Genomic DNA, 9,082 nt, shown 5'->3' with positions numbered 1-9,082 from the left:
AAGAAAGGGGGGGGTCAAAAGCCCCAAAATTTAGTATAAATAATAGAGCAAATGAACAAGACATTCAGCCAGCTGATACTGATGCACACAAGCTGGAAAGCACACAACTGCTGCATTGTCCTCACTCCCTCAAACTCAACAGCCACATCTTGACCTTGGTGAGAGCCACAACTTCTCCCTAGGACTGCCTTCTCAATCGCCATCAGCTCCACCCCAGGAAAAACCTGCCTTCTTTCCTGACCTGATCACCAGGGTCTGAGTGTGTGAGCATCTGCTGGACTTAAAAGCCTAGGGTTTAAGATTTTTGATCTGACACTTGAACTTAGCACACAGAGGGAGAATCTATCACTAGACTGTCATGATTAAGTGTGTTTGCAATGCTTAGAATTAACCTAGAATTGTTTGCTTGAATTAATTAATCTAGAATTGTTAGCTGTGAATTGATTATGTCTATTGCAATGCCTAGCATTAAGGATTGTCATTTTCTTGATTAAGAACCTATATCGTGAAATTGTATTGAGTGATTTAAGCATTGAAAAGGGCAGAAGTGGATGGACATTCTTTATTTCTCCCCCTGGACTCAGCTGCGGCCCCGGCCATTCTGCCTTGTGACTTTCCTGCTCTATTCTGCACTTTTTGCCCATCACAACAGTGGCTGAGACTGGAGGATTGCAAGTTTGAGGCCAAAGTCAGCACTGTAGCAAGTCCTTTAGCTCCTTAGACCCTGCCTCAAAAAATAACAAGGGCTGAGGATGTATCTCTTGGGTAAAGCACCCCTGGGTTCAATCCTCAGTGCTTTAACTCCCTCACCCAAAAAGGAACTTTATGCTTTACAAGATCTTGGTTTAAGGGCTCACTGTGATTCCTGTTTGTTTAGTGTCCTATAGTGTGCTTTAGGCCACAGGTGGGGGATTTACCAGAGCATGGCAGGAGCACTCAGTCCAGTACATACATGTTTTCCCTTAAGAGAAATCCAAGTCTTGGACTGGGGATGTAGCTCAGTTGGTAGAGTGCTTGCCTCACATGCACAAGACCCTGGGTTCAATCCCCAGCACCACAAAAGAAAGAAAAGAAATCCAAGTTTCTTGCCTCTGGGGCCTGAGATAGCCTGGTAGTTCACCACCTGCTGTCTGCAGGGTGAAGAGCCTAAGCCTGGCTTCATCTTGTCCTTTCTTTGCTCCTGGTGCCTGCTTGTCTTTTTTGTTGGTTCAGTTATTTATAAAGTGAATGTCCCACCTTCTTCCGTACAACATAGAATCCCAGCTTCTTAGGAACCGTATCCCAAGTCACTTCAGTTCAGGTTTGTGCACTACAGTGGGTCACTCAACTAAATTGTCCTGGATTCTTGTCACTTTTTTCATTTGTTTTTACTTTTTGTAGATTTGACTTTCCCTGCTGTTAATTCTGTCTTACTCCTGCCTCTCCAGCCTAATAAGTAGTGAACTGGGAGTCTGTTTGTTGAATTTTTTTTCTGTGGTTGGGGTGGGAATGGAATGCTTGGTGAAGAGTGTGTTTCCTCATATCTTCTTCAGGTTTCCAGATTCTTCTACAGTTTGTTTCCTGCTGTTCCAGAAAAGGAGGAGTAATGGCAGAATTCCACCAAGGTGATGCTCTCCATCTTGCCAGCAAGGCTGAGGCTTGTTAAGCTGCACAGAGCCTGCTGAGACTTCTCCTGTGAAGTAGTTGGTCAACAGTAACGTGACATGCTGTTGGTCCAATACCTGAACAGGCTGTCTAAGTCTGGATTGTTTCTACGAAATACAATGTTAAATTCAAATGTGATTGGAGGAATTCTAATGTATTTCCATTTTCTCTTTAATATTCTGACCTTGAAAAACTACTGGATAATCTTGAGCTTCCAACAAAGCCCCAGAAGTATGTTTTTTGGCTCTGAATCCTTTCCTGTCCTGTGGGTGTACGTGGTGGCAGAACACCTGTAGAGGCTGAAAAAATAGTCCGTTCCCAGCTTTCCTGGTAGCTCATGTGTGGGCTATCAGGAGTTCAGCCTGTCAGGCTGAAGTGGAGCTGGTGAGTGCAGAGACGCTGGCCCTGAGCATCAGGACTGCCAGGACTAGGTGTGAATGTGCAGTCTGCTCTCAGTTGTGGTCCTGCCATTCCCCCTTGTGACTTTCCTGCAGTATTCTGCATCCTTTTTGGAAATTTTGTGAGCTACTCAGTCTTTTCAGTACATTATTTTTCTGCTTAGAGCATTCAGAACCTGTCTGTACAATCGAGTTGTTTCCTGGGCTGGGGTTATGGCTCAGTGGTAGAGTACTTGCCTAGCATGTATGAAGCACTGGGTTCAATTCTCAGCACCACATATAAATAAGTAAAGGTCCACTGTAAACTAATATATACATACATATTTAAAAACAAACAGTCGGGGCTGGAGATGTGGCTCAAGCGATAGCGTGCTCGCCTGGGTTCGATCCTCAGCACCATATACAAATAAAGGTGGTGTGTCCGCCGAAAACTAAAGAATAAATACTAAAATTCTCTCTCTCTCTCTCTCTCTCTCTCTCTCTCTCTCTCTCTCTCTCTCTCTCTCTTTCTCAAAAAAAAAAAAGACTTGAACTGCAATCCTTTAAACTAAAATGTAAAATATGTATTTTAAAAATAAATAAATAAAACATTTCCTGAATTTAACCTTCAAAATCTCTTTTTAGCTGGGCACTGTGGCACACATCTGTAATCCCAGTGACTTGGGGAGCTGAGGCTGGAGGATTCCAAGTTCAAAGCCAGCCTCAGCAAAAGCGAGGCACTAAGCAACTCAGACCCTGTATCTAAATAAAATACAACATAGGGCTGGAGATGTGGTTCAGTGATTGAGTGTCCCTGAGTTCAATCCCTGGTGAGGGGGAAAAAAAAAAAAGGCCACAAATGGAAAGTTTGGAAGTGTAGAGTGTGATGGAGCAGAGCTGTAAGGGGAGCATTCACTGTTTTTCTGTGTTGAATTCTTAAAAGCTGACATGATCTGATGAAGGAAAGATGTGAATTAACAACGTGTCTTCATGTGTCGCAATGTCTGGGACAGAGGCTTGCTTGCTCACTTTCTTTTTTTTGAATTCAGCAGTTATGGTAGTGACCAGTAGAGAAGTTTTACTCTTAGAAAGCAGCAGATACCTTTATCTGCTTCAGGTTCTTGGCAGAATTGAGGAACAGAACCTAGCACATCCTTTATATTAAAGGGTGGTAACCAGTTCCCAAAATAAGTATTTTTCATTACAAATAGAAAACTATTGGGCTGGGGTGTATCCCGGGGGCAGAGTGCTTGCTCATCATGAGTGAGGTCCTGGTTTGATCCCCAACACCACCAAAGAGAGAAAACAACATTACAGTACAGAAGACCATTTGATGGCACTTTAATCAGCTGACCAAGGTCAGCATCACTAGCAGGAGGACAAACTGACTTGGTGTCCCTCCCGGGGGCTCTATGGCAGCCACTCCTCTGGTGTTCTTCCCAGTGAGGGAGAACTTACTTCTGTTTGCCGTAGAACAGATGGGCATGAATTGTGGGGCTCTGCAGGATGACAGACAGCTGAAACAATCCTCTTGGGTTGAAAGGTCACAGAGGCAGGACTGGTCACAGGTAGAAAGAGACTCAGAGACACAAGACCGGTGCAATGTGGGACCCTGGATTACTCTTGGAACTGAAACAGGATGTGGTCAAGAAGCTAGTAACATTCGAGGGAACTTTGTGGTTTCTCTCCACCAGTGTTGGTGTCTGTGGTGAGCATACCCATCCTGTATGAAAGAGCTGGGAACTCCCTCCTGCCAAGACACTCTTGGTAGCTGAGAGCAACGCGTTTTTACTGGACTTTGCCATGTTGATAGATCAGCTGGGGAGGGGACATCTTCATGGCACTGTGTCTTGTAATCTTGGGGCACTTCATTTGTAGACATCCAGAAGTCATTTTACTTTTCATTTATTTTTAATGTTTTAGTTGTAGATAGACACAATAACTTTTTGTGTGGTGCTGAGGATCAAACCCAGTGCCTCACGTGCTAGGCAAGCACTCGACTGTTGAGCTACAACACAGCTCAAAGTCGTTTTTCGATTACAGTTTTTCTGTGAAAATAATGGTAAATTATGCTGGTTAGTAATAGAAAACAGAGAAATGTAAAAATGTGGGATCAAAGGAGGAAATGCACCACTTGTTACCCACCAGTTATCTATGCTGGTGGTTGCTGTTTTCTGGTGGTACTGAGGGTCAAACTCAGGGCCTCATGCATGTGCCGCAGGTGTTCTGCACAGCTACATCCCAGCCCCTGGGGGTGATGTGTGGGGTCTGGTAGTACACAGGTGCTTCTTAAAAATGCTGACACTTTGTATCCTAACTCTGGCCTTATAACAAACATTTCCCCATGCAGTGCAGGCTCTCTGGAAGCAGCTTTAGTAGTCGTATTACATCATTTCCTGGTGTAAGTGATATACGAAAACATTTTTGAGGATAGTTTTTGTGTGCTTAGGATCTCCCCATGGCCTGCCAGGTGAGGTGGTGGGCCAGATGGTGCTGCCAGGCTGCCCACTAGCGACCACTGGAAGGTCTCCCATTCTTGGTTGGCCGTTTGCTAGGTGTCCACCTTGCCCAGGCTCTGTCTCCTGTCTTCGTTGCCTGAGAGTCGGTGGAGCGGCTTGGATCCAGATGGACGGCTGGTTGTGTTTTAAGCACCTGGCCTGGGAAGAAGGAGAGGCTGCCAGGGGGTCTGCCCACCACAGAGCCTTGCCCTCAGGGCTGGCTCTTTTCCCTTCTCTTCCCATTTTCTTGCCCGTCCACCTCAGGTATCATTACCTAATGATAATGGCACTCAGGATACACAGGTGACTGCAGTGGCTGGCCAGGGCAGGCCTAGTATGGTGATGTGTTAGGGACCTATACCAAGTTTCCAAGGGGGACATGGGCTGGCGCACAGAAAGAGAAGCAGGCCTTGGTCGGGTGGCTGCAGGTGCGGGGCAGCCTGGGTCAGAACCGACAGGCGTGAAACGCAGTGTGACCAGACCCTCCAGCCAGGACATGCGCGTCCTCAGAGCTCGCCCTGAAGCCTGCACGGTGGGTGGTGTCACTCTGGCCTCTGTGCCTTCTTATGACAAAAGGCTACCTGAGGACCAGTATGGAATCAGAGGCTGCAGCAACTGAGCTGTTGGGTCAGCGAGTGTTGACAGTTGTGTACACCTGTGAAACCAGCACCCCAACGGGACGTAAGACGCTTTCTCCACCCCAGAGTTCCCGGTGCCCCTGAGCGTCAGCCCCTCCCTGCCCACCAATCACTGATCTGTCACCACAGAGCAGTTTTCATACCCAGGATGCACAGGGTGACTAATTTATTAAACGAAAATAGTAAAATGGTGAAATTGTTTCTGGGTGGGCACCCACTGACACGTCGTTCCTGGCCTTGCTGTGACTCCGGGACCCTGTGTCCTGCTGTATGAGGAAGTCCCCCAGCCCCTCTCCGTGTCAGTCTGGTGGAGGTCATTTCTTCAGCACATCTGACCGGTTGTCGTCTGCCTTCATTCACTGAGTATGTGGTTGGCTGAATGTTCATAAATAAACCACTTCAGTCACCACAGTGTCCTCCCACCCTGGGGAGCTGCAGTTTGCAGGCTGCTCCTTGGTCCTTTCAGTTGTGTGGTTTCTGGTGTAAGGAGCTTTGTACCTTGAACTCGGCATAACCCCCAGGAATTAGATCATTATCTCCATTTGAAAAAATAAAAATCATGCTTCAGAGATTTTAAGCAATTCACCTGGGGCATGCCGTCCTTGCAGAACCAGAACTGGTTCCTGGGACTTCCAACTTGGAGGCCCAGCCTGAGACCAGTGTGGACCCTCCTCTCCACTGACCCTGTGCCTTGAAAGCTCTGTCCACTCTTTGTGGTGGTTCAGACTCCTGACGGTGCTCACAGCAAGGTGCCCTCCCAGGTGACTCTACAGCCGGCTGTGATTCCTGTGTCCCTCCACTGTTCTTTCCTGGCTTCACCTGCGTGGACACCTGCGCCTGGCTTGGCACCCTGTGTCGCTGCCAGGGGCAGGTGCACAGGCCCCGTGTGCCGCCGGGTCTCCTCCACTGTCCAGCTCTTGTGGAAACTTGACCTGCACCATTTCTTCTACATTTCCATATTCTTCCTCTCCTCCCTGGGTTGGCTGGTCCCTTGGAGAGTGAATTTTCTCTGCCTTCATCATCCTGCAGAAGCTCCCTGGTGTCTGCTCTATCCAGTGGCCACTGTTGTGTGCTTCAGGCCTGTCCTGCCCCGATATCAGTCAGCCCTGCTGGCCTGAACTGGTGCAGCCTGTGGGCACCCGCACCGCTTTTCCCACTTTCCCCTCTCCCCTGGTTCCTCTCCCTAACACTTGATGTTTCTGTTGTAGGGACAGTCGAGGCCAGGGACCCAAGACAGCAGGAAACAGTTTTATGTGGCTGCAGCCAGGTTCAGAGGGCAGAGCTTTCGCTGAAATCAATCAATCCCCTGAACCCCGAGTTCAGGCAGTTTCAGAGTTTTATACCCAGCATGTCAGGGGAGGGGCTCAGAAGTAAGTTCACACAAAAGCAGCTTTTTCTTTTCACCGTTCTGGGCAAGTTAACCCTTCAAGGACAGTGCCTGAGAAGGGGAGAGCTTCTTCTCCCCTTCCTTTCCTCCCCTGCCAGCTGTTACCATGGAGCCCAATGGGTAACTTCTCTTATCTTAGAAATGTAGACATCTCTGTGAAGCCCAGCTCAAGGCCAGAGGCCTTGCTAAAGGATTTGTGTGTTTTTTTTTTAATCACACTCTGCACTTGCAAACACACTTCTAGAAACTACTATACTGGATACATGTTTGTGAAAAACAAGGAAAGGGGCCTTCAGCACCTGGAGTGCTGGTCTCTTCCAGGCCAGTGGCCAAGTGAAATGGAGCAACAGGAAAATAGGAAGTTTAATTACATGGAACTTTTGCTCATAGTCTTAAGTAAAGCAGCTGTGGTGAAGATTTTGGAGAAGCTTGGTTAAGATGTTCTGTGGAAGGGGGCCACTGCACTTCTAATGGCTCCTGAGGGCTGGGGAGGTGCACGACTCAGCTGAAGTTCTGCTCTGTGAGTGAGGCCTCAGGCACCACAGATGGCCAGGGTCGAGGGAGGAAAAGGCCCAGCGCAGAACAGGGGCCTGCCTTCCAGATGACCTTGACCTTGGTGTTCCTGGAGGCCTGCTGTTAGAGCACAGGAATAGGGACGGCCGGAGGGGGATGTTAGTGCTTGGACCTTACGACAAGACTCACCAGCTGGCCCTGGAGCAGACTGCTGCCCGCAACTCATTATGCAGTAGATGAACTGAGAGTGGTTTTAAGATTTTAAAGTGTGAGAAAACAAGAATATGTAACGGACCATGAGATTTGCAAGGCTACTTTCTCTCCAGCCCTTTTTCGAAAAAGTTTGCCTCTCTGCCCTGAGCAGGAGGAAGGAGAAAAGAACTCTGTCACCATAAAATAAAAAGTCTGTTATTAAGTGTACACCTGTAATCTCAGCAGCTTGGAAGGCTGAGGTAGGAGGATTGCAAGTTCAGAGCCAGCCTCAGCAATTTATGGAGGCCTTAAGCAACTTGGTGACAACCTGTCTCAAAAAGTAAAAGGAAACAGGGATTTGGCTTAGAAAACAAGAAATGATCTGACATGGAGGCTGAAAGGACACTCGCAGAGTCCACGAAAAGTCCAAAGATCATGCCACACCCTGGAATCTCGCATAAGAGATTTATTGTCAGTAGCACAAGGCAAACTAACAGCAGTGGGTTGGCACTCAGAGCAGATTTACAGACTGCAAGAGGAATTTCATAAGCTGCAGAGGAGCTGCATCATAAGCTGGGTGGGATTGCTTATTTAGCAGGCACCTGTTCTACGGGAAGTTAAACAGCCTTGCCTCAGAATCCAAACTTTGGAGCCTCTAGATAAAATGGCTCCCGACCTATAAAGGTGAATCTGATGCCAACAGAGGACATGACCAGGAACCCCAGAAACAAATGGAGCAGGAGTCTGGGGACGTAGCTTTTTCTTGTAGAACCCTCTGGCCAGCTGACCTACACAATTTGAGGCAGGTGGGAGCAAAGGAGCTGGAGAAGCAGAGCCACATGGGAGGTTAGGGATGCTTCTGTGAGACAGAAGCCCAGGAGCCAAGCGCGCTGAGTCTGGCCGAGTCCCAGGAACAGAAGAGTCAACCACATGGAAGCAGGTGAACCTTGTAGCCAGTAGGCAGGGGACAGCGCACGGCAATGCCTTCAGGCTCAAAGGGAAAATGAACCTAAATTTTTACACAACCAAACTGTTAAGCACAAATATAAAAACAGAAGCAAAGGTTCAGTAAATATGTCTGCACGCATTCTGAGAATCATTCTCAGCATCTGTTTTAGTAAAACCAAGAAAACAAAAAGGAAGGCCAAAAGCCAAAAGGGAGTGGGCCTCAGCAGGAACTCAAGAGAAAAGGGATTCCAGGGTCACATCTATGCTGCAGAGCTGTCACCAAAAGCTCTGTCCTTTGTCTCCAAGTCCAATCCAATAATGAGGACGGATGTTGAGAAAAAGGAAAAAAGTTTCATTAGCTTTACTAGCAAAGAAGCACAGGAGACCCCCATCCCAGAGGCTGTGATTCTGCCGGTCAGCAGGAATAGGGGGCTTTTAAAGGGGCGACTCCAAGGGTACACTCGAGGGTTCTCCGTTGGAGTTGTAATTCATTTGTTAACTGGGGAGACTGTCGTATCTGAGATCTGCTGGAGGACTTCACTGGTGTGGTGGGTGTGTGCTCAAGGACAGATGGCTGGGGAAGAAAGGTAATCCTGTTTCCCCTGAGATTAGGATAGAGGAAGAGGAAGAGATGTTCCATTTAAAAAAAAAAGTCTCAGGCTGGGGCTGGGGAGATGCAGAATGAGACAGGCATTATCACCCTGCATGCACATATGACGCACTACGGAGGGACACTACGGAGGGACTCCACGTCACGCACAGCCAGAGCAAGCAGGAGTTGCGCTCCATCTGTGCACAATGTCAAAATGCATTCTACTGTCAAAAAAATTCATTGAACTAGACAAAGAGGAATGAAGGGAAGGGAGAAGGGATAGTAATAGAAAA

At 47.7% G+C, this 9,082-nt stretch overlaps 1 non-coding gene across 1 annotated transcript; it reads left to right on the top strand.

The window, feature by feature from the left end:
- Nucleotides 1-986: 986 nt before the first annotated feature.
- Nucleotides 987-1,060, top strand: Trnav-cac (transfer RNA valine (anticodon CAC)). The gene has a single exon. It is a non-coding gene; the product is annotated as a tRNA-Val (tRNA).
- Nucleotides 1,061-9,082: the final 8,022 nt, after the last annotated feature.

Source organism: Ictidomys tridecemlineatus, chromosome 6 (assembly GCF_052094955.1).
Source record: "Ictidomys tridecemlineatus isolate mIctTri1 chromosome 6, mIctTri1.hap1, whole genome shotgun sequence".
NCBI classification, from domain to species: Eukaryota; Metazoa; Chordata; class Mammalia; order Rodentia; family Sciuridae; genus Ictidomys; species Ictidomys tridecemlineatus.
The sequence above is the reverse complement of the archived record's forward strand: the minus strand, read 5'-3'. Positions and strand labels throughout refer to the sequence as shown.